General features: G+C 36.3%; 1 protein-coding gene across 1 annotated transcript in view; it reads left to right on the top strand.

Annotated features, from left to right (window-relative positions):
- KCNH8 (potassium voltage-gated channel subfamily H member 8) overlaps window positions 1-23453 on the top strand; it is a 189365-nt gene that overhangs the window by 640 nt on the left and 165272 nt on the right. The gene's annotated exons all lie outside the window — the stretch shown is intronic.

The following is a 23453-nucleotide window of genomic DNA, read 5'->3' as shown; positions in this document are numbered from 1 at the left end:
GGAACTTGGCTTTGTCGCCTGAAGCTGTGGGTCAGGAGCTGGCTGAGCCTTGAGTTTTGTTTCTTCTTTAACGGGGCTCGCTAAAAAGAAGACAAAAAAGAGGGGAGGGGGGTGTGTGGTGTGAGAGCAGATTTGGGCTAAAACGAACTCCCTTCCCTTTAATTCCCTTTTAAAAAAAAAAAAAGTCCAGACCTCCAAAGTGGAGGAGAAACAAACTCAGGTTTAAGTCGCTGTCAGCTGTTTCTTGACTAAAAACGTTGCAATCTAATGGTCTTAGTATCTTCTTGATTATGCATCTATAGGCATTTTCTCAATGGCTCAGTCGGTGCGCGATTAAGACAACTGAACTGTGATTACTGTGTTGATAAGTTGTAAAATGTCAGGAAAATGATATAGCTGCTGAGAGCAGTCGCAGAGAAGCACAGAACTGCATTATAACTGCTCTGCTAGTCTGAGGAGACATAGCTAATTATGGTTATGCTGTGTGTAATTGATACTTCATTATAAAGCAATCCCTCTTAAGACTACTTAGATGTAACTTTAAATTCCTTCGACTACAGAACTCAAAGTCCTTTTCCCCCAAGCTCCACCCTTTTATTTCTATAACGCATATGGGTATTATTTACTGCATATTGAAACATGCAGCTCTGATAGGAGTTTTGTTGCTGATACTGTTATTTGCCAGAAAAGCAGTTCTTCCCCGCTTTGTGCTCAGGATCCTCCCCCTTTACAATGGCTTCCTTTCAAAGGATGGAGCACGTGGCCTGCGAGCTGTAGACACAAACATTTCCCAAATTCTATATTGTTCCTCAAAGATCAAATTTAGCAAGCAATGTTAGTGATGACATGCAGGTATTTATTTAACAAACACTAGAAAAACGTCTAATCCCAGTGTTTTCAGTGAGACCAACAGACAAGTGTGGTAGAAAGTTTATTGCTTAGCTGAATTCTATAGCCAAATGTAGCTACTTTTTTTTTTTTTTTTTTTTTTTTTTTAAGCAGTAATTCTGCTAATCTTCATGAAGTCATTTGGGCCAATCTTTTCTTAAACAAGAAGAAACAGACCTCGCTGTCTTACTTTGAAATCTCTAATGCTAACAACTCATCTACTTTTTCCTGGGGTGTAATTGAAAAAGAATGTAATTAGGTATTTAAGTACCTCAAGAAAAAACAGCACACTATATTTTATTACAGTTAGTGATTTTTTTTTTCTTTTTGGTTAGCATTTCAGACTTTGACTTAAATATTAAACAGGCCTAATCTAGAAGTCATCATTGTATGATTATCAGTTCACAAGGGAAGACTTTTTATGAACTATGTAGTCTTACATCTAATAAAATTTTGGAGGATGGTACTGTTCTATAGAAAACCCATAGCATGTCCTTTAAATTAAAGAATGACATAACATCTCTTCTAGAGTGTTAGAGTAAAATGATGAATCAAATTAATGTTTTTCTGAAATTAAGTTATGGATACCAATCCACATCAGAGCTCAACTTAAAATCTTCGGAACTAGCTCATCTTCTTTGTTGCCTTGATACAACATACATTTTTTCCTTTAAAATGGTAGGTTTAAATACAAAAATACTGATTTTTTTTTTTAACTGACAATTTTTTTCAAATAAAGAAATACAATTTTGCAAAATGTGTATACATATATGAGCATCAAGTGGAAACATTAAAGCAAATTTTGTTTTAATTTAAATTTTCCAGGTGGTATTACTGGGGTTGTTCAGGTGGCTAAAACTAAAAGTAACACTGATGGCAAATCCTTGCAGGAATTGGTCCCATGTCTTCCTAGTTTTATAGGTGATACAGTCTGTGAAAGGAATAGAGCAGATATGTGGCGCTGAACCTGAGGCTCTGTTTCATAAACTACTTTGACCCCATAGGTGATGATATTTAAATGTTAAAATGCGGTTTTGTGTCAAAAGGCTTTTTTTTTTTTTTTGGTTGTTGTTTTAACATAGTCTGTAGTTAACAGACTTCCTTTCACTTTAAGCCTCTGGGAAGGATATATTATGTTGTCATCAGTGATAGACTAATCCACCAATGCATCTTTAATCCAGAAGAGGGATAATTCTAATTCTGGGCAGCAGTGCAAGAAAGGATTCCAGATAATATTAGAAAATAGCTTTGCTTTGCCCAGACCTCTTCAAAAATTCATTCACATAAGTCTTTTAATTTTACTATTGCAACTATTTATGTCTAATTAGCAATTATGAATCACATTATGAAAAAATTGCGTATCTCAGAAAAGCACAGATAACAACTTCTTGGCAGATACTGCAGCTGCTCAGAATTCTCACGGTAGATGTTCTTTATTGTTACATGTGTGTTACACATATGTATTCTTTACGTATCAAACCAGTGGATATATGCTGAACAAAGAGAATTAGATTAATGTTGGGGCGGCTCTTAGCTGTGAGATCTCAGATGTCCTTCTGCAAAGTTCCCAACATTGCATATGTGGAAGACTACATTAAGGGTTTGCCTATCTGGATTTCCGTGACAGAGCTCTTGGATCTGCCTTTGTGTAATTATACCTTTATCTTCTCACAACTGAACTGTCTTCTGTGTCCCTGACATTGTATTTAAGTCAATGTTTTTTGAAAGGGCTTTCCCCCCCCCCACCGATGATTAAGCACCGGGTCATCCAAACGCTTCTTGGCCCCTCTGTTAGCAATGTGTTTATGTGGTTATGGCTCATTCAGAAAACAAACATACGCATTTTCAAATTAATAAATTGTGATTTGGGTTTTGGGGTTTTTTTGGGTGGTTTTGTTTGTTTGGGTTTTTTTCCTCCAGGATTTCAAGACAATATTATTTTCAAGTGTGAAAACATTTCCGATATAAGCCTGTAATTAAACCCTCCGAATAATATGAAACTAAATGTCTGAAGTGAGTTTGCTTCAAGCTTTTGAATGGAAAATTTGTACATTTTTGCTTCTCATCCCTGTTTAAATTAGGAGAAGCATGCAGAAATTGTTGCGTGGTAGAAAATTGTGTTGTATTGCTTTCTCACACGTATATACATATATAAAAATACATATTCTGCATGTACTATTTATTTATTCAAATAGATAAATCTACACCAGAGGTGGTTGTTTCTGCAAATTTGTGATACTTTCTCAGAAAGCAAAGCTAGAACAGGTTCAGGAAATGGCCTCATTAATTTGTATTTTTAAAAGTATGACAATTTTGTGTATGGTTATACTACGAAATGACAGCTGAAGTTCTATAATTATCTCTTGTGTCTATCAAATATGATCAGATTCCAAATTAAGTGTGTACTTCCACATCCTTATTAACAATCTTGTATGATCAGCCTAAGCTGAAGATCAAGCTGAGTTAATTCCTTCTTGCTCACTGTCAATGGTGATAATTTAATAATTCCCTATTTGCTGAACAACTTCTACATTCAGATTTGTTTTCCAATTAAAAACTTCCTCAAGTATTAACAAACACTACTCTGTACCTAAGCAGCAGTTTTCATAACTTTTTTTTTTTTTGGTCCTTACCAATCACATGCATTCAGTTTTCCAGTAGCTTTATTTACCCCTGAGGGGCGATCAAAGGCACCTGATGAGAACATACAGATTTAAGCCTATCAAACTTGGTGTCGGTGAGATTCCACTGGCATTGTGGGTTGAACTAGGTTGCCTGTTTTGAATAACCAGCAGCTGGTGCAGAACTGAAAACCTTTATATACAGTGATGTTCCCAGATTGCAGGGGCAGATAGCTTGCATTTCTCCCCTGCTAGCCACCCCCATCATTTGCTTTCCATGCTCATAAACAAACTGGTGAGGTCTGCTGAGCTTTCTGCAGCTTTGTTGTCAAATTCCGTGTCTCGTTCAGATTGAATCCTATCCTCCCTAGACCGGTCAATGTTCTGCTTATTCTTAACATGGTTATCACAAAAAGTTTAAAGGCAGCAAAGCAATTCTTGGATAGTGATGCTACTCAGCAGTTCTCCCCAAAACAGGCTTGAGGAATTACAGCAGTGTCAGGTGGAGAGAAACAACGGCTGAGCTTTCCAGGGGGAGGACGGTGTTAATCGGACTCCAAGATCAGAGTGGTCCACCTCCCAAAGACAAAAGCCTGCAACCAAAGATGGGTGAAAGATTCAAACTATGATAAGCACTGGTTAAGGTTAAAGAGGCTTCCAAGTAGTGACAGGAAAAGTTGGTGGCCTGTCAAACTCTCCCTCTGAAGGAGTGGAGGTGCAGTGAAGGTTCTTTCTGCTAGAGATCAAGTTCAAGTTAATCAGCCAGAGGATAATTTCCTAAGATAGGTATATAATTGGTCTTCTGTTATGCAGACTCATTTTGCCCTTTTGCTTATATCATTGGATAAGTAAATAATGTGTTGTTTTGAATTAATCATGTATTTGTTACTGCGAAAGTATATTGTCAACATAAGAAAAAATCTTGCTTGTTCTCAGCTCGGAGCACAAAGAAAGCAAACGCTTTCCTTTTTGTACTTGTCTCTGTAAGACATGGCCTCTGTTGCAGCTCTCTGTAGCTCTGTTACTAAAAAAAGGCAAATGTGATTTTGACTATAAACCAGGGGTCAGATGTTGGAATCTGTGTTGTGCTGTTGCTCTTTGCTGGAAGTAACCAAGAGGCTAGATTAAGCAGCTACTTGAAACATCTTTTCGTATTCTTTTGGCACAAGCTTTGGGGGTGTAGAACCTCATAATTTAAGGTTGTTTTATTTGGATGATCTTTGCTTTCAGCAGCTATAGTAACTTCTGATTCTAACTTGAGCTGAAGTTGGACCTTAAACACACAGAATTGGAGGGGTTCAGAGGCACATTAAGACCACAGTTGTTAATGAATTCTTAAATTCTTGTCCTAAGTATCTGGCTTAAGGAAAAAAAAAGTGTGCAGGTGCCATTTTTAACATCCAGCCACTGGATTATACTTTAAAATCATGAAAACTCATTATTACCGTGTGTTTTATTCAGAGAGCATGTTACTGCCAGAGAAAATACTGATGTATTTGAATTGTCAGGTGGTGGTCTCTTGTTTTTCACCAGACAGAAAGAAGTCAGAATCGCAATCCTGCAGCGCATCCGTTCAGAAGGCTGTGTAACTTATTAAGCACAGCACTTCTGAGTCTGAGGTTCCAGGTTAATGCTCATAAATGTAAAGTTAGACTGGTAGCTCACACTGTTGTTTTGGAAGTAAAATCTATTTGAATTAAAGACGAGCATTTGAAATTTAAGAGTGGAAAAGAGTCATTAAATAAGGGATTTTTTTTTTTCCTGAATAATGTAAGAATGTTATTCTCACTATTGTTTCTGGGCAGAATTTTACATGTGAGCCTAAGAGACCTGATACTCAGTGCAGTGATCAAAACAAATCTCTGTATTTGAAGTGACATATATTTGAATGAATGTATACTTTGTCAATGGATTACAGAAGAAACTCTTTAGAGGGTTTCTAAATCTTAGATGATTATCAGGATTCCCACTAGAGATGTTCTGTAAATCCACTCTTTTTCTTCTCCAAATCGATGATGATATTTTCTTCTCTGATAAGATTTCAGTGAGTAAATAGGTTTGCTCTGAAAATAGATTTGTCTTATTGTTCTCATTGCATTTATACATTCAACTCCTATTTTACCCCATTTTTATTTTGTTTATCCAGGTAGCAATTGCATACACATTCCCCATCTTTTTGGATGCAAAGAAAATGTGCTCAGAGTATTGCTCAGAGCAACAGAACAATAGAAATACAACAAAAACACCACTTTGAGCACATGTAGAAGTGTAAGCAAATATGTATGCATGAATATATTACAATAAATCAGCAAAGGCATGGGTTTGCAGAGCATTAACTACTGTTAGTATTATTCTGATGTGATCTATTTTTGAAAGACAAGTAAGTTGTATGTATTTCATTAGCTGTAGCCTGGAAAATGTGAACACCGGCAATTGCTACAGTAGTTCTGCATTTTCACAGTCTAGCTTACCTTACCAGTAAAGAGCAATTAAGGAACAACCTACTCCCAAAGTAATGATGTTTCCTGCCCACTCAATATGAAAATAAATATATACGAAAGAGAGAAAAAAGAAAGGGGGGAGGGATAAAGAAACAAACAAAGCATTCTCAAATTGCAGACAGGAGAGAGACTTCCTCAGCAGTAAGAAAAGCCGTCTTTTGAAGTTTATCTTGCCAAGTGCTTCTGGCCCCTTCTGTTTTCTGGGACTGATAATAGTATTCAAAGGCTTTGGAACAGGTGTTGTTCTTAAAATACTAGCATATTCAACAACGAACTTGACATTATGTATCTTGTGAGCATCCCTAAAGCTTAATGCTTGGCTGTCAATCATGTCAAGGACAGCTGAAGACAATTGCGTTATGGAGAAACATCTTGTCTTCTCTGTTGATCTTGGATGCAGGACTTGTTCTGAGAAAAGTGGTCCACTATCTTATGATGTTGCAATGATTTGCCCCTTTTCCTTGAAAAGTTGTTTATTTCTTGTTGGGGGTTGGTGGGTTGGGGTTTTTTTTCCCTCCATGTGAGTCATCTATTCTATTTTCAGTGGCTGCTTAAGACTGGGTCTAGAGCTTTCTGATCCACTGAGAGAAACCTAGGTTGAGTCAGTTGTCCCTGGGTCTTTCAGAGATGTTTTTCAGCAGAACATATTTTTGAGAGTTCATGGCCAGCTTAATTATTTTCCATTAATGTTCAGATTACATAAAAAGCATTCAGAATTCTGCGGTATTTTATCCTTAAAGCAGCACTGCTTCTTTATGAAGATCAGTGAACTCTAATAGGAACGCACTTATTCTGCGTAAGGAAGAAAGCAAATAAGCATTAATGAGGATAGCCAAGGGAACTGTCCTAACAGACTTCCAAAATGTCTCCTCTCAAGTGGAATGAAAGTGGTAACAGGTTCTATAGCTGAGTTTGTCCATCTTTGAGAAATTAGGAAAAGTATTGAAAATACAAGTAAAACAACTGCCATTACCATCCAGGTTCTTCACATAATTCTGTAATTGTAAACTAATAACATGCAAAGTCAATTTTTTGGTCAAAATGGAAGAAAAGAAAGCCCAATTTTAAAAATTTCTGGACTTTCTTTTCAGTGAAGCCAATATGAAATTTATTCCTGTTATAATATTTTTTTTATTTCAGTGAGAAGTGTTCACATACAACTTTTACCATTGCTTTATAGGATTCTGCAAATCCCTGTGATAGCTTTTATCAGGTTTGCAATTTGAGTCTGTCTCTTTCTTAGAGTGACTGTAGATGTATCCTGCTGAGCTCATCAAAATTGTATCGGTATCTTACTTAGGTAAATGAATGAGGAGTCTGGCCCAAGACCTTAAAAGACCTTTCCAAATAGTATCTTAGCTTTTCCTATTTTTTTCTATTAAAGGTATTCCAAAATGTTCATGCACTAAGTACAAAAACTTTTCCTTAGTACCAAGCCCAAAACAAATGCAAAAAACTTATTTCTGTGTTTCAGGAAATATGAATTTATATACTCTTAAGAAGAAAACATGAAATATCAGGAAATTATTTCCTTTCAAATTCTCAGTATTTGACAAAGAGTTAAAAGAAGTTAATGCAAGTTTTAACAGGGAAAATAACTCATAGGTCCAACAATAGGAAAAAAGAAGAAAATTTGTTGTCGCAAAATTACTTTTTTAATAGATCAGTAATAAAAATGTAAATACATCCATACATTGAGTCTGGGTTAGATCTTTTTTGTGTCAAAAGGAGAAATGGAAGAAAAACAACTGTAATACAATCTAACTTGAATTTTCTTTATTAAAGACATTTAATCTATCATTACTTTTTACCATAAAGAAAAAATAATGCAAGAAATCTTGTTTACAGTAAAGGAATTAAATGTCAGTGTCTAGATGTATTACCTTGGGGGGGGGGGGGTGTGTTCAAGGTATTATTATATAAAGTTATAATTGTTCCCTTTTGAAAACAACTTCCAGTGTGCCAGCATTTAACTTACTTTTTCTTTAGACTTTCCTTATGACTGCTAGGAGTCCAGGTTCCAACTTTTAGGACTTTTAAGGGTTCAAAGTTGCAAGGGTTATTTTGCTTTTCCTTCAGTTTGAACCTATAGAAATACAGGAAGATTAATCTAGACAGCATGGACTTGAAACTCATTACTACAGCTTTTTTTGCTGCCCTTTTCTTTTTGCCTTCCATCTCCCTCAACAGCTTGTTATGATACGTGACCAGACATCTTATTCCAAATGTATGAAAGAGAACTCTGAGCTGGTCATTTTGTCATTTATTTGATTTTTACAATGACAAAATTGTCCTAAGACAAATAGCTTGTGGGTTTGTTTTTTTTTTTCCTAAATGTCAGATATCTCCTGTGATGAGAAGAGTATGTTTTTGCATAAATTATGTCTGTTCTCACATTTTGGAATTAACAATGATAAGAAACATAATGAGAATATTATATTGGTTTAGAGGAAAATATTTTTGTAGGAAAACCAAACTTCTTTGGAAGATCAAACACCACCTTTGGTGAGGAAAAGGACTTTGATAAATCAATAATAATCACGGTATATCAGCAATAAGCTGATTTTTTTTTTTAATGATCCAAACAAAAATATACAATATTTTAATCTTTGTCTGTCTTCTGAATATATGGATTAAGCCTGTGAGATAAGACAGTAATTGCATTTACTAACTTGGATTGTTTCTTTATTGAGTTGAGTGATCTTGAGGCTACGAGTTTGGAATTTTCCATTTCAAGAACAGTGGGAAGAAACACACACCTTGTGAAACTGCAGTTATAGAACCATGTGTTAGGCATTTCAATAATTAAAATTTCAGTGTAGAAAAGTATAGTTAATACATATTAATGGAGAGGTTGAGCTATACATTTGCCAAAAATAAGGAAAGTTAACAGGATCACTTATTTTCAGAGGAAAATATATTGTTATAGGTTGTGACTGTTTCAGTGGTGTAGCAATTAGGCAGCATGGAAGGAAAAAGGTGAAAGAATAGTGCTGTTAAACACTGTATTTTGGGTGGGCTATTCAAAGTATTACTGCAAATTAGCGTTTGTGATTTTAAACTATATTGCAGCTTTAATGGCCCTATTTTAAACAGAATGTGATACAAGACAATATGGCCAAGTTACTATTTAGTCATGCTCAACAGCTGTTTCTGCTTTGGAAACAGAAAGCAGGATGCATTAGATATCCTGAATCTCTTTATTATATTTACCTAAACTTTTTTTAAAGTAGACTTAGATGAGATTTTTAGAATTCACCAGGAGAGTGGCTCTGCTGATAGTGCCTTGTATCTGAGAATGGTTAGAGCACATCATGCTCCATGCATCTGTTACCCACAAATTCTTGCATGAAACTAGTCAGGCAATGGCTCTTACATTGCACTACATCGAGTCCTTCTCTAAGGAAAAGGGAGGTAGGCTTGGCTACTTCACGTCAGTTTTGTGAACTCACTGTAGTGCAGTATGAGACAAAAGGATGGAGGATTTGTCTTTTCCATGCTTACACATGTGCTAAAGTTTGTGCTGGGGAAAGCCTACTTCCAGATTTTCTTCAGGTAGAGTGTAGGTCTGCACCGAACTATTTCCAATAGCTTTGACATCCCTATAAGAACTTGTCATTTTTTTCCTCTTTGAGTCTGTGATTTTTTTCTTCAAATTCATTAGCAATTACGGGTAATTATTTGTTAACTCACTTTCATATCTGCAGTCACTAGCCATAAGTGATGTGTATTTCGAAAAACCAGGCTATTCTCCATTAAGGCTTATTAAAAACCTTAAGGAAAAATAGTTTATAAGTGACCTTAAATACAAGATCAATTTTTTTTATTTACAGTATGAACTGGAGTGGTGAATGATTTTCAGAGGGAAGGGGTAGTCTTATGTGGTAAAGTGTATGAGTCATCTCTAGCCAAGAAAGAGAAAAGAAGGGAGCAGCTGGGAAGAAGCAGTGATTGACTGATGGGATTGCTGAGTGAGCAGCAGGTAATGCTTTGGAATGAACTAAATGGCAGTAGCACTGTGGGAAGCTTCGCTCTGGTGCAGAATATGGCCAGAGAAGTGTTACTGTGAATGAGTATAGTCACAAGAGGATTAAAAGCACTGTCTTTTCTCTCCTTAGAGAACAAATTACATGTGGCCTTACCTAGCACTTGGTGGAAAGCTGTCTGGCAGTCTTGAGTGTCATAGGCCAATGTGTCTTCATTATCTTCTCGGTGAATGCTTAGCCATTAACACTGAGGAATTAGTCTTCATTTTGTCGTATGATAACTTCTAGCTGTTTGATATGCAGGAAGTTAGATTTAAAAGTAAGTTGGGTAGCTGGCTTGGTGAAAAAGTACAGTAAGGATTGACTATGGCAACTTATTTTGGTTTTTGTGGGTTTTTTAATTTATTTTTTTTTTTATAAAGGGCTGCCTTTATAAACGGCTACTTTTATAAACAGAATGAGGAACCAGGTTTTCTTGTTTTAACTGATTTTAGTGTTTTTTACGTGTGGATGACTGGACAGCACATGACCTTATTTCTTCATAAACTTGCATATAGTAAGTCTGAAAGTCTGCCATGGTTCTCATGTTTGCCGTCTGTCCTGCCCTTCTCCCAGAAGTTTCCTCTCCTGCTGTTGCGGTAGATCTGATCTGACCAAACAGCCGCTGAGCAGCTGCAGGTTGCATCCTGGCAGTGAAGAGTCCCAGCTTAACTCCATGCACAGGGCTGTGAATTACAGCAACTCAGTGCTGCTTCCCCAGGCAGCTGATCGATCCCTGCAGCAGAGGCAGCGATCAGCAAGAGTCAGGATGGACAGATGGAAATTACTGCAGACATTTAATCTCATTAGTCATAATTCTTACACAAATAAAACAGGCAGCTGTTGAGCTGTTTTCATACTGCTATGAGCAGGATCCAGATGGGGACCTGGGGTTTTGGTTCCAACTGCAACTCAGTGCTAATAACCGAAGCAGAGAGTGAAAGCAGTAACTCTTGGAGAAATGCACAGAGACTTTGTTGCCTGCCTCCATTTGGAGCTATCTGAACTGCTTTTTTTTTTTTCCCCCTGCTTTTGTCCTAAATAAACAAAATAATTATGTATTAGAGATGCGCTTCTTTTTGACCCCAACAATATCTTCAGAAAAGCAATTATCTATCTGGACCTTTCAACACTTTGTATTTCAGGTATGTTTATAAATACAGAAACATATGCAGGTGATAACCTGCTTTAATTGCGGAAGAAAGCATGCTTCAGTTAGGAGTAGTAGTTCAGGTATTTATGTTTCTGCTGAAGAGAGTCTTCTGAGAATGATTGCTTGAACTGTCAGGGCAGCTGCAGGCCTTCTGTTTGTGTCTTTTGTGGTGAACAATTTTAACATTACTAATTTCTGATGTCTTTTTTTGTGGGTTTGTTTTTTAAGTATAAATAATCATAACCTGATGTGGTATCAATCTCACCTGAAATATAACAAATTACTGAAGAAAGAACTTTATATAAATAGGTATGATCACTCGCAGAAATCATGAAACAAGGAAAAGATTTCTTCCAATGGAGACGACAGTCAGAGGGGGAAAAGAAAAACAGCCGCTATATGTATAATTAATTAAGGTGCAGAGTATGGGTAAATTGTCACTTGTGAGGCTGTCAGTTGGACAAGTGAATAGTGCAAGGAGTGTCTCTTCCAGGGAAGCAGGAGACCAAATTCAGGGAATTATTAGCCACATAAATAAATAATCTTGAACTATAGTAATTCATTCAGCTTTTACCCTTATTCTGCTTTTAAAAACACATTTTCCTTCTATGAATTCTCTGTAGGCAGTGTCTTCCCACGGAAAGGGAGAAAGACAAAAGCCAGAAAGGGCAACAACAGAAATACTGTAGGACCCACACCTTGATGGGTAGATCTTAATAAGCCTAGTTTGGGGAGAAGAGTGAAATCATTACAAGTAAAGCTGAGAGGTTAGAATTAATTGGGGGAATTACACTAGGTTTTTTCCTCAGCCTGATATGGTTGATATGTTATTTTATACAAACTGTCATAAAAAAGAAAATATTTCCGGGGTAAAATTAAAGGTTATGAGACATTTTCTGCCACCTTTATACATCCTGTTCTATGTTGGGCTGACTTTCTAAGATGACTTAGAAGGAAGGAAGAGAAACATTTTTTTATATTTACAGCATGAAGGTATTGTCTCCTAACATTTTTATGGTCACAAGTACATAAAATTGATTGCTCATGTTAATTAAAATGTACATAGTAATTATTCTAATGAAGATATTTTTCTAAAGTGAAGTTAATGAAAAAGAATCTTTGTAATGGGGTTTCTTAGTTTCATAGTTGCTGTTTTTCCAGCTATTAAACTTTAACATATTGCTATGCAGAGCACAGTGATTTTATTTCATTTGTTTTAATGCTCAGAGTATTGTAGCAGTTTACATAACACTTGAATTTTTTGGTGTTCGTTTATCATGGTTAATTCGTGGCTTCCAGGGAGAGTTTGTGAATGACACAATAAACTAAATATAATAATAGAATAGTTTGCTCTTGAAAGCAGGTGCTTCCTGACAGCTTCTCAGGCTTGGCAAGCAAAGTTTGTGGCAGCAAACCACTGCAATGAGCATTCTGGTAGCTTAGCTGTGGGGGGAAAAAAAAAATCTTTGCTTTTTGACAGACCTCACCAATATCTTCTTCGGTACATGATATAATGCCGTCTTGGGCTACATGACATGGAATATGTCTCAGACTGAGGATGCAAAGTGGGAAATGCTCTCCAGCCAGACCTGGTCCAACTCCATGGCATGCTGTTCCGCTGCAGAGAAGCACCAATGCCTCTCTTATTCCAGGAACCCCTGTGCCAGATTAGTACGTGATTAGTAGATCAAATATCAGGGCTGGCAGCTCCATATGCAATGTGGGCACCTGACAGGAAAGGGTCTGAAGCGCTGCACTGCGTGATATTCAGCCTGTGTGCTGGGATTATGAGGCAAGAGCCAAGAGCTGTTCTCTGTATTATAAAAAAAAAAGGTAAAATGACACCCAGAAATAAAGCAAACTGTATCCGTAGAAATTCTTTCTGCCAGTGCTGCTACTTCACACAAAGGGGTATGTTTGTTATGGTTGTTAAATTCTCAGTGATTCCTGAATGAATTTGTACTTGTACTTATAATCAAGCATATGGCATTAATATGAAAAACAAAACCAAAAAACCTCCTGCAGTTCTGAACCAAAACATTTATCTTCAGTTTTTAATTATCTGAAATTTTGGATCAATTCTGCAATTTTAGCAGATTTTAAGCTTAAAAAGTAACTTTCAGAAGCCTTTTGTGTATTGTTACTCAAGAAAGCTCATGATCAAAACAGTTTCAGGTTCTCTAGCAGTGTCTAAATAGTTCAGTTGCTCAAGTGTAGTGGTAAAGGACTTGATAATTGTAACAGAAGATAGAGATGTTAGAAGGGTGAGGGATGTATCTTGTTTCCACAAGTTCAAGCTACTACCAGAGTTACAGTTATGAGACTTTCACAACCAAAAGCCACCCTTGCACCATATCTATCCCATTCTTGCCATGAGAGGGATGTATTTCACACCCTTAATTCTTTCTGTAGGATAGTTACTTTATGTGAATGGCTTATTGTACATGAGAAGCATGGTTCCATCCTTACCCTGTATTTCCAAAATTACTCTTATATAAAGGTACCCTAACAAGACGAAACTGGCAGGAAATGTTAAACTTAGCTTAAACTATAGTGGTGACAAGCCTGAAGGAACAAAACACAGAACTAGATAGTCTAGGTCACAGAAACTCATCCTGCCTTAGAAACAGATATCTCTTTCTAATCTTGGAATATTCTCAATCACAGACTTTGAAGAAATGAAGAGGATTTTTCATGACAAGGGATTTGTAACAACCTACGCTAGGATGAAGCAGCATGTCTATAAAGAGGAATTCTATCTTTACTTGCAACACATATCTTTCACAGCATTAATGCTCATTCAGCAAGACAAAAACTTGTCATATAAATGTTGTTTAAAATGTCCAGGATGAAAAAATATTCCTATAAAAATGTACTTTCTACTTTCCAAAAAGTTCTTCTAATAATGCAGCTTTCAGATCAAAAGTGAAAAGAAAATTACATAAATATTTAAAAAGAAAAGGAAAACCAAAACTAAAAGAAGAGAACTCAGGGAAGTGACTGTCAAGTAAACAAGCTTAACATAAATAAAAATGTGACAGTAATTGACTTCTATATTTTACCACATTGACATGTTTGTTATTTCATAACTTCAGGATGGCTACATTGTGTTCCAGCATTTTGTGAAGCATCGGGAGCACATGAGGAGTTGACAGTGGGTTTTACTGGTATTGAGCCAGTTTTCTGAGGCACAGCTGAATTTTTGTTTTCAGTCTACTGAAAACAAAAGTATAACTACTATGAATATGCTAAGGTGTCACGGTCTGTTTACCTGTTTTCGAAATCATCAAGACCAGAACCTCCTAGCACTTTAGCCATATGCACATTTAATTTGTTTCTCCAAGGTAGTATCTTTTGTGGTTCCTTCCACTCAGACTAGGCACCAGCAACCCAACCTGCATTCTTCTCAAGATAGTTCTTGACTCAGCTCACATCATTTGGCAAATTCCTTTTACTGAGTATGAGAGCTGTCCTCAAAGCGTGGGGATGTTCAGTTGCTTGCTTGTTTACCACGGTAACTGTTTAAGTACCGAGATTTTTTTTTTTATTTCCATTAATAATATGCAGGTTTCATAGGTGTCTTATGGGAACTATAATGCTAGCCTGAGTTCTTCTCCATAACTGGAATACAGGCTGTGATGAGAAATGTGAACTTTAGACCCTAGCCCTGAACTGGTCACTTTTAATAAGCAGGGTTCATGGGACATCAAAGGGACATCTAGAAAGTCTCTTTGTATACTCCTTTTTTAAAAAATTAATATTTTTTGTTGCTTAATTTCATAAAGTGCTGAAATTCTAACATTTAAAATTTGTTAAAGTATCAGATACAAAAATCTCTCTTCAGCTCTTGCAAGTCTGTGAAAGGGGGAATAAGTGACTTTTGTGTGCCAAAGAACCAGTGAAGCCTTGTTTCATCTTGGAATTGAGCTCCTATATGAATTTTCTGAAATCCAGTAAAGTTAAGCTGACACTGAGGCTTTGTGAAAATGGGGCATAAATAATTTCTCTCCTGGCTGTTTTGTGAAGCTTATAGCATCCCAGCACCCTTCAGACCTCTTCTCCCCTGTTAAATATTGCTGAAAACAGGCAGGAAATTTAGTGTCAAGAAGGAAAAAGATGGGGAGAATCAGATGTGCATGGGGACATGTTCACTTATGTTCTGTTTACTTTATTACAAAAAAAAGCAATAGATTAAAACTTTCTTGAGAAATTCAGCAAGCATAGGCAATCCACAGCAGTTTAAGTACCACCCTTTATAACACTCAGAAATAGATGCTTAAATGACCCCGCATTGATATTTTCCAAGTTCAGATGTATTTGGCTTCAGTATCCTAAAAGAAATGCTTGCTACAGTAATTCTGAATCTATTGCCATGAGAGAAGAAATTAATCAGTTGAAATTATGAGAAGATGTATAATAGTTACATGTGCTATTTGTCCTTCTTGCTATTTTAGATGAGTCTTTTCTCAGAACTGCCTTCCTCCCTTTTCAGCTAACAAATCTCTCAGCCCATGCCCCTCTCACAAGTGTGAGTAGAAGGACTGAAGATGGGCCTGGTGTCAATTGGTTATTTGGGAGAGAGCTTTGAATGATTCCTTTGATTCACTGCCTTGATGAAAGAAGCTCTGAAAGGTATTGGTGAATTGGGTACTATTTTTTTTTTTTCCTTAACTTGTTTAGGTTATTTACAGAATGGAGTAGGGAAAAGTGCTTTTCTCTCTTTTGACTGCAGGGGGAATCTTGCATTCCTCATCTTTAGTGCTTCTTAGATGCACTTTAATTAGAGGTCTAAAACAGACTGTATAACTACCCTTCATAACTGCATAAAACTTATGATAAGACTTTCTTAATAGCTCCTCTCAAATCTCTCACATCTGGAACAGTGGAAGCAATTATGTTTGAGCGCTACCTTTTTTTTCTGTTTTTATGGAAGGATCTCCTATAACAGCCAGAATTATGCCTCTTAAGAGGAATGATGCAGAGAGTGAAATAGAGTGGTCAAAAGCAAGGCCACTTTGTTTTTTGTCTTGCATTTTTTCCATGCATCTGCCTGAAACAGATGGAACTTAAGCTAATTTCATCAATAGAAATTACTGCCTAAGTTAACCGGAATAATTTATTTGCTTGAAACAGTTTAGAAATAAATGACACTTAAAGGAGTTATCTAGCAACACTCATTTTTACAGTTTCAGCTAAATCATATATTAGCACACAAAATGAAGCAGCTGGGGATAGCTGTGGCACTTGAGAAAGGAGCCAAATTTGTATCCATAAATTTAACCCACCTGGGTATGAGGGCTTTTTTAGCTATGTGTGATATAGATAGCAGTCTTAATATGCAAATAATGTATTTTCTGATCCTTAAACCATGATTGGACTACATATTCAGTTATTTAATGCCTTTACTATTGCTGGACAATGTTTTCTTTTTTCCTAAAAATATACTTGAGGAGTATGAGCTTAATGGGTTAAGTGATGGGGATCATAGTCTGGTTCCTGCTTGTATTTTTTTTTTAATACTAAAATAACTATTAATCTAATGACCGATGAAGTGCACGTTGCAAGATGCTTCTAATCAGTCATGCAGTCTTTGAGTTATCCCCGTGAAAACCATTTCTTCCTAAAATAACAACATTATCTGGCATGCAGTGCAACAGTCTCTGTTGTTCTATGCAATGTTAAAAATGCTATCAAAGCAGTTTCCACATAAACTGAACCACCTCGTATACCATTAAGTATTTTAAAATAGTTCTATCTGCTGTTAGGAAAAGCTATGTAATTTTATTACATATTTATGACATAAAAATAAGCATCACAGAAATACTTGTTAATATTATAAAGATGTGGGTTTCAGTTTCTCCTTCAGAATCAATGATTGTAGAATGCCAGAGCTTTATTAATAGGGAATAAAAATAAGAGAGTTTGGTTGGCCTGGCCTGTATTTGTACTTCCACATGTAGAAATAGGGTAATAAGGAACAAACCCCTCTGACAGTTCTTAAAACATAGACACAAAATTAGTTTATATGTGACCATACATCTCTGATGAGTCAGCATGCAATTTATAACTTGTAGTGCATTATTTTCTATAAGTGACTTCATTCTTTTGAATATTCACCTGTAATTTTCAGATAAGTCTAAGGAGTGAAGTCAACTTAAAATTAAAATTTGAAACTTCTAGAGGACCAAATGTTTCAGTGTCTTTATTATGAATTCAGTTCCTAAATGGATTGCCAGGCATGGGAAAGGGACAGGCAGCTCCAGATGGTGTTTTCGTCATCTGAAAAGTGTCCTTCTCTTCAGTGATTAGAGCAGGAAAGTAAGGAAAAAATGACTGAAGTTTGACGGGACAAAAGGGAGCATAAATGGTCTTTTCTCCCTGTGACCAAATGGCCATACAGGAGGGTAGTTGTGAAGTTAAGCCATTGAAGAATATTGATTTTTTTTTAATTATTATTATTATTATTATTTAAATAATCTATCTATCTAAATGTTACATCAAGTTCTAACCTCTGTGACATGATTTAAAAACAGTTCAAAGATAACATGCTGTTTCAGACAAACCAACTTAATACTGATATTTGAGCTTAAATCTACTCGTTATATTTATCATCACCAGAAGTTCACATCTGCAGAGCAAAGTATTGAAAGCTGTTGGCCAAATTAAAACCAAGGACTGTATTTCATAGGTATGCACTGATTTTACATTAGTTTTGAACTTGATTCAGTTCTTAATGAAGCTAAATTGAAAATTAAATCCCCAGTATTACCCTTGTCTTTCAATGCGCTGGTAGTTAATAGAACAGACGTAGAGATAGATGAACATAGGAAGCTGCACACCGCGGGTTACAAGGTTACGTAAGTGGGTCAGGAGCGATTGGGTTGTTGTTTACCCTTTTCCTCATGTTAGTCTGTAATCCCGCAGGCTGTTGGGAGATTACAGTGGAAAAGAGCAGTCCTGTAACAATGCTGCACATAATATTAGTCAGGAACCTTTTTTCCCAGAAAACCAGGAGGAGTACTGAGCACCCACCAAAGCATATGCCTTTTCAGAGTGAGCCCTGTAAGGTTTGAAATACCACCTGCTTGTCACTGCATGCTCTCTACCACTGTTCTTCGGGAGCTTGCAAGCCCAGCCTTCAAAAAGGTAAGAGAGTTGAAGATGTAGCTCCATAGATAGCATCTTTCCCAGCTAGAATATTTTTCATGGAAAAATTGTCCTCATCTCTCTTCATATCACTTGCAGCTGTGCAGGAGTTTCATTTAATGTTGTAACAATACATGGCCAGTATTTGATATCTGTGCTTTCTAACTTTTTTATTCCTTTAATTCAAACTAACTTATACCATGTCTCTTGTTAATGAGTTTGCATTAAAGACTGAGATGTGGTCTGAATAGGTCTCCTATACATCCTTTAACTTAGACAAAACCTGTATGTGTGAGCACTGTATGGTGTCTGTAGTGTGTTTCACATGCTCTGGATGCATCACGCTAGCCAAGGTGACCTGCCATGTCCATACAATCTGCAACATAGATAGGGTGGACATGGAGACGACTGGGACAGCATCGGCAAGACTGCCTGTGTCCTGTAGCAGCATACCAAGTTAAGTCCGGTGAGACCAGAGTAATATGGATAGGAGACTTCCTGTTTTCTAAAGGTGGTAATCCACATCTTGCATTCATGGTCTGTCCATCAGTAAAAGGCTTTGTCCATGATTTCTGGATGTCCCATGGTCCTGCCAGCCACCTGCTCCTTCAAAGTAAGTCTGTGGGACATGCATTGCAGACAAAAGTGGGAAATGCTGAAATTCTTCCCAGGTAAGAAGGCTGGGTGGGATGAAAAGACACACCTGAGGGGAGTTTCAGATATCTAGTAGTTCTAGGTTTGAAGTTAGACGATCTAAGTTACACTTTCATTCTGGCTCTTGAAGCGGTTACTGTTATAAGGCTGAGTAATTAACAAAATTCCCTAATTCAATTTTGTTCCATCCCTGAAGTGAGACATCACATACACGTAACTTGCAAGGGGGCTCTGCAGAATGCTTAATGCTTGTAAAACATTTTGAAGATGTACAGTGCCCTGCAAAATATTAACTATTATTCCTTATTACTAAGACATTATTTCCCTAAACCATTAGCACTGCTATTATTTAAATAGAACAGAAGTGAGACAAATTTTTTAGCTTTTGGTTATTGCTGTGAATGAATATATTTTTTTCAGAGATTTCAATTAAACTGTCAAAACTTAAAAACAAAAGATCCTTTTTACCCTGGTTAAGCCTAAACTTTCCAAGCTCTCTCTTGGAGTGAGCAGCCAATGTCACCAATTATATTATATTAGAAAATTGTCAGTAGGCCTCAAGTCCCATCCCTATTTAGCAGCACAGTAAGGTTGTGCTAAGTTGCAGTGACTTCTGAAATAGTACTGACTGTTTGCGAAGCTGTGCAATTACAGCTGTTGCTATATGTCATCCACAGAGCAATAATGAAGATATAATATTGTTTATGCAACTTCAGCTAAACAGAAATTTTGATTTCTCAGCTATGATGGCAGTTGTGTTTTGAGAAGCTTTATGGTTTCTACTGTAGGTACATGTTCTCCAGTTATCATTGCCAAATTAGTTTAAACAGAACCAGGTTGTAGAAAAGGGTTGATTTCTACTTTCTTTTCAAATTTTATCCATGGTGTTACTGTTATCTTCTTGTGCCTCAAATAATATTTTATTGTCTGCTTGTATGTTTTTCCCAGTTTTCAGCACTTTCTGAATGCAAAATAATTTTTTAAAACCACAAAAAGAAACAAACTATCCTGTTACCGTGAAGGATTCTTTTTTTTTTCTCCTTTTTTCTTCGAGCTACTTCATTGAACTTACAAAGTTGCTTTTAAAACCACAAAAAGAAACAAACTATCCTGTCACCGTGAAGGATTCTTTTTTTTTTTTCTCCTTTTTTCTTCGAGTTACTTCATTGAACTTACAAAGTTGTAGGACTTCTGTTTTCTTTCTTTCTGCCTTATATAGCCAGCTACAGTCTTTCTTCGTGTGAATGCTCCACACTCCCTTTGTAGGAGTCAGAGTGATGGATAGATGGGATATACCAGTGAAATAAATAGATGGAAGACCAGAGCCTTTTATTTGCTAAAGACTGTCAAGGCTTAAGCTTGAAAAGGCATACATACTATTCTTTCAGAAACTCAATGTAGAGAAATGCTGCTACAATGGACCTATTAGAAGGCCTGTCCCTGGAATACTAATTTTCCTTTTCCTTCCTTTCCTTGACTTCTGAAAGCATTTGGGTTTTTTACATCTATTTCAGACTATTCAGTTCATCCTTCCATATGCATGATGCCTTTTTCATTTTTGCATAGAGGCTGGGTGTACATGGGCAGTGAAGAGCAGGATTACAAATGCCTTTTGCTGTGACCCACGTGCTTTCCACCTGCACAGCTTTACCACATCCACTATTTTTGCTTAGGAAGAACTTAACTGGTTACTTGCTGACAAAGCAGCGTACTCAGCCCTGCTGACTCCCAACTCATTGTGGGCTGGGGCTTGGGCTCCTCCCTTCTTTTGACCTATATAATTTTGTCCAAGCCTACTCTTTAAGTGTTTGTGTATAAATCATGTGACTGGTTGCACTGAAAGACCTTGTCTTAATATGTTCTTTAAGATTTCTCCAAGATCTTTAAAACACATAAAAATAAGCTTTCACATAATCTTACCAAGAAAAATAGTTTTTGAATTGTAAAGGAAAAAATTATTTCATGGGGATAAATTTCAGAAGTTCGCATTTATTTAAACCTTAACCTTTTAAAGACTCCGAGGAATCATAAGCATCCACCGGACACTGCAGCTCAGCAACAGCTTATTGTTCAGACAGAAATATTTCAAAAACTCCTACACCCATATGTAGCCAGAAAAATACATATTAAATCCTGAATGGTGAACCCTAAGGTCAGATTTCTGTTTGCAAAGCAGTAGGAGAAAATACTTATTTATTTTTTTTAAACACTTAATACTATAAGCCTTGTTTACCATCCATTTTTAATAATAGGCTTTCATGTTAAGTGTTGTTATTTCTGCTGTTTCTTGAACAATTTAATACAGATTTTCAGATCAGGATGTGCCATAAATATCAGAGTGCAAATAATCTATCATTACACAGACATTTCATAAATAATGCATGGCTGTCACATGAATGAGCATGCATAACTTGCAAGGTAATCTTTTGAAACATTGATAAATATATGCAACAGAAATTTGTAAAAATTATTCCCACCTTTGCAACACCTACACACTGATGTAGTAAGGAGACAAAATGGAAGTTTAATACACAGAAATGAAAGAGTATTCTTGGGCAATGTTAGTTGTAAGTGCAGACCATAATTATAATTATTCTTTCAGTCTATTGGGGTCCTAAGTGAGAATATAACTGCACAATTAGGAAATCAATTTAAAGAAAAAACTGATACATATATCCCACTTCTGAAGATCATACTGTTGACTAGCAGTCCTTTGTGCAATATTCTATGCAAACTTTCTTGGGTGTGTTATGGCCAGATGATACACATATCAAAATGCCAAGTGTAGCATTTAAAAAGAATCATTCAGCTCAAATGATGAATAAAAATGCAACTTAATTGTTTCTTTCTGTTATTGGTTTATCACAGAAGATAACTTTAATTTTTTCTGTGAATATGAACCCTGAGTACTACTTTGTCACTATTTAGCTTTCTTAAGTATATGTTACATGGAGAAACCTTAATGGAAAATATCCCTTTGCCTGTTATCTCTTCCAGTGATATTATGTTCCATTCACTTCTGAAGTTCTGTAGGCTGTAATGTGTTTTCCCTGAAAACATGTTGATAGTTTCAGTAGTTTATCTTCATGTTTGCATTTTTGTTTTAAACAATACATAATTTAAAATGATGCAAACTAGAGGCAGAGACAAAAAAGTGTGTGACAAATTATAACAAACAACACAGGCAGGGGGAAGGCAGGCAAGGTGACTGGAACAGGTACTATAGAATTAAGGAAAAAAAATAATGGATAGAAGAAAAGGCAGAGAAAATGAAGTATGTGGACTGCTGTGACCACATGCTTATTTTTAGTCTGTATTTCTATTTGTGTCTAAGGTTTACTATGATTAAATCTATGTGTACTGTCATATAGTTATAAAGCCATTTTCCCCTTGTTGACCTGCTATTTCATGCCTTAATCTTATTTTTTTTAATTTTTAACTAGGAATAATGGAGTTGGAAAGGTGTATTATGCTATAGTAAAAAAAAAAAAGTATCCTAGAAAATATAGCTGAAAGGCTCACACAAAGCTGTGAGTCAAGTTTTCCTAAATATCACATATGATTACGTCTTGGAGTCTTTCAGACCTGTTAAATGACATGGATAAAATTGATTTTAGTAGAGAACAAAAAAATGTTTAAATATCTTGCAGTGTACATGTCATTAAGGAGGCATGTAGTATGCTTTTATTCAATCAACTACAGTTACCACCAAATAATGGCATGTCTAATTTATGGTATGCTACTGCTGAAAACCAGGATTGCGATATACCTTTCACTTTAATGATATGCAGGGCTCCAAATGCTCCAACTGTTTATTGCTACATGATCATTCCTGTTTATTGTTATATGTGGTTTTATATGTGGTAGGTCAGACATGATTTTGGAAATTAAAGCAACACGATGCACCTTCTACTTTCCTGTACAGTCAGATTATCCATTTAGCTTAATTATAGTGTAGAAAAAACAGTACAAAGGTATTCTATTAAGAGTTTTTCAATGCTGAAAGGAGTACCAAGAACCAGCAATAAAGCAAAATTACCCTTCTAAGTGTTTCCAAAAATCAGGGTAAAAAAAAATCCAGATGTACATGTGATTATTGAATACTGCAATATTTCTCTATGAGACAGTGCTATGCTTGGTAAATGGGGGGAAAAAATAATCTGGGGCTGACTGTATTGAAAAGTGTAGTAAAATCCTCCATTTTTAGAAAACAAAGTAGGGCTCTGATTACCTTGTCAGAGCACATGCCCTTTGCCTATAGTCTGTGTCCCAATTGCTAGTTTCCAAATTCCGTTCAGCGATTTTGTTCCTTTGATAAGTGGCCTTATTATCAGCACTGACTTCTCTCATGAAGTTGTTTTTCTTTTTGTTCTGCTTTATCATCAAGCCAAGCATCTTCCCACTTGTCTGTCTGTAGGGAGTTCTAGGATGGGTTTCTCTATGTATTTCAGATCCCAAGGGAAAG

This window comes from Egretta garzetta, unplaced genomic scaffold (genome assembly GCF_000687185.1).
Source record: "Egretta garzetta isolate BGI_Z169 unplaced genomic scaffold, ASM68718v1 scaffold94, whole genome shotgun sequence".
In the NCBI taxonomy this organism is placed as follows: Eukaryota; Metazoa; Chordata; class Aves; order Pelecaniformes; family Ardeidae; genus Egretta; species Egretta garzetta.
This window is presented reverse-complemented; position numbering and strand designations above follow the sequence as displayed.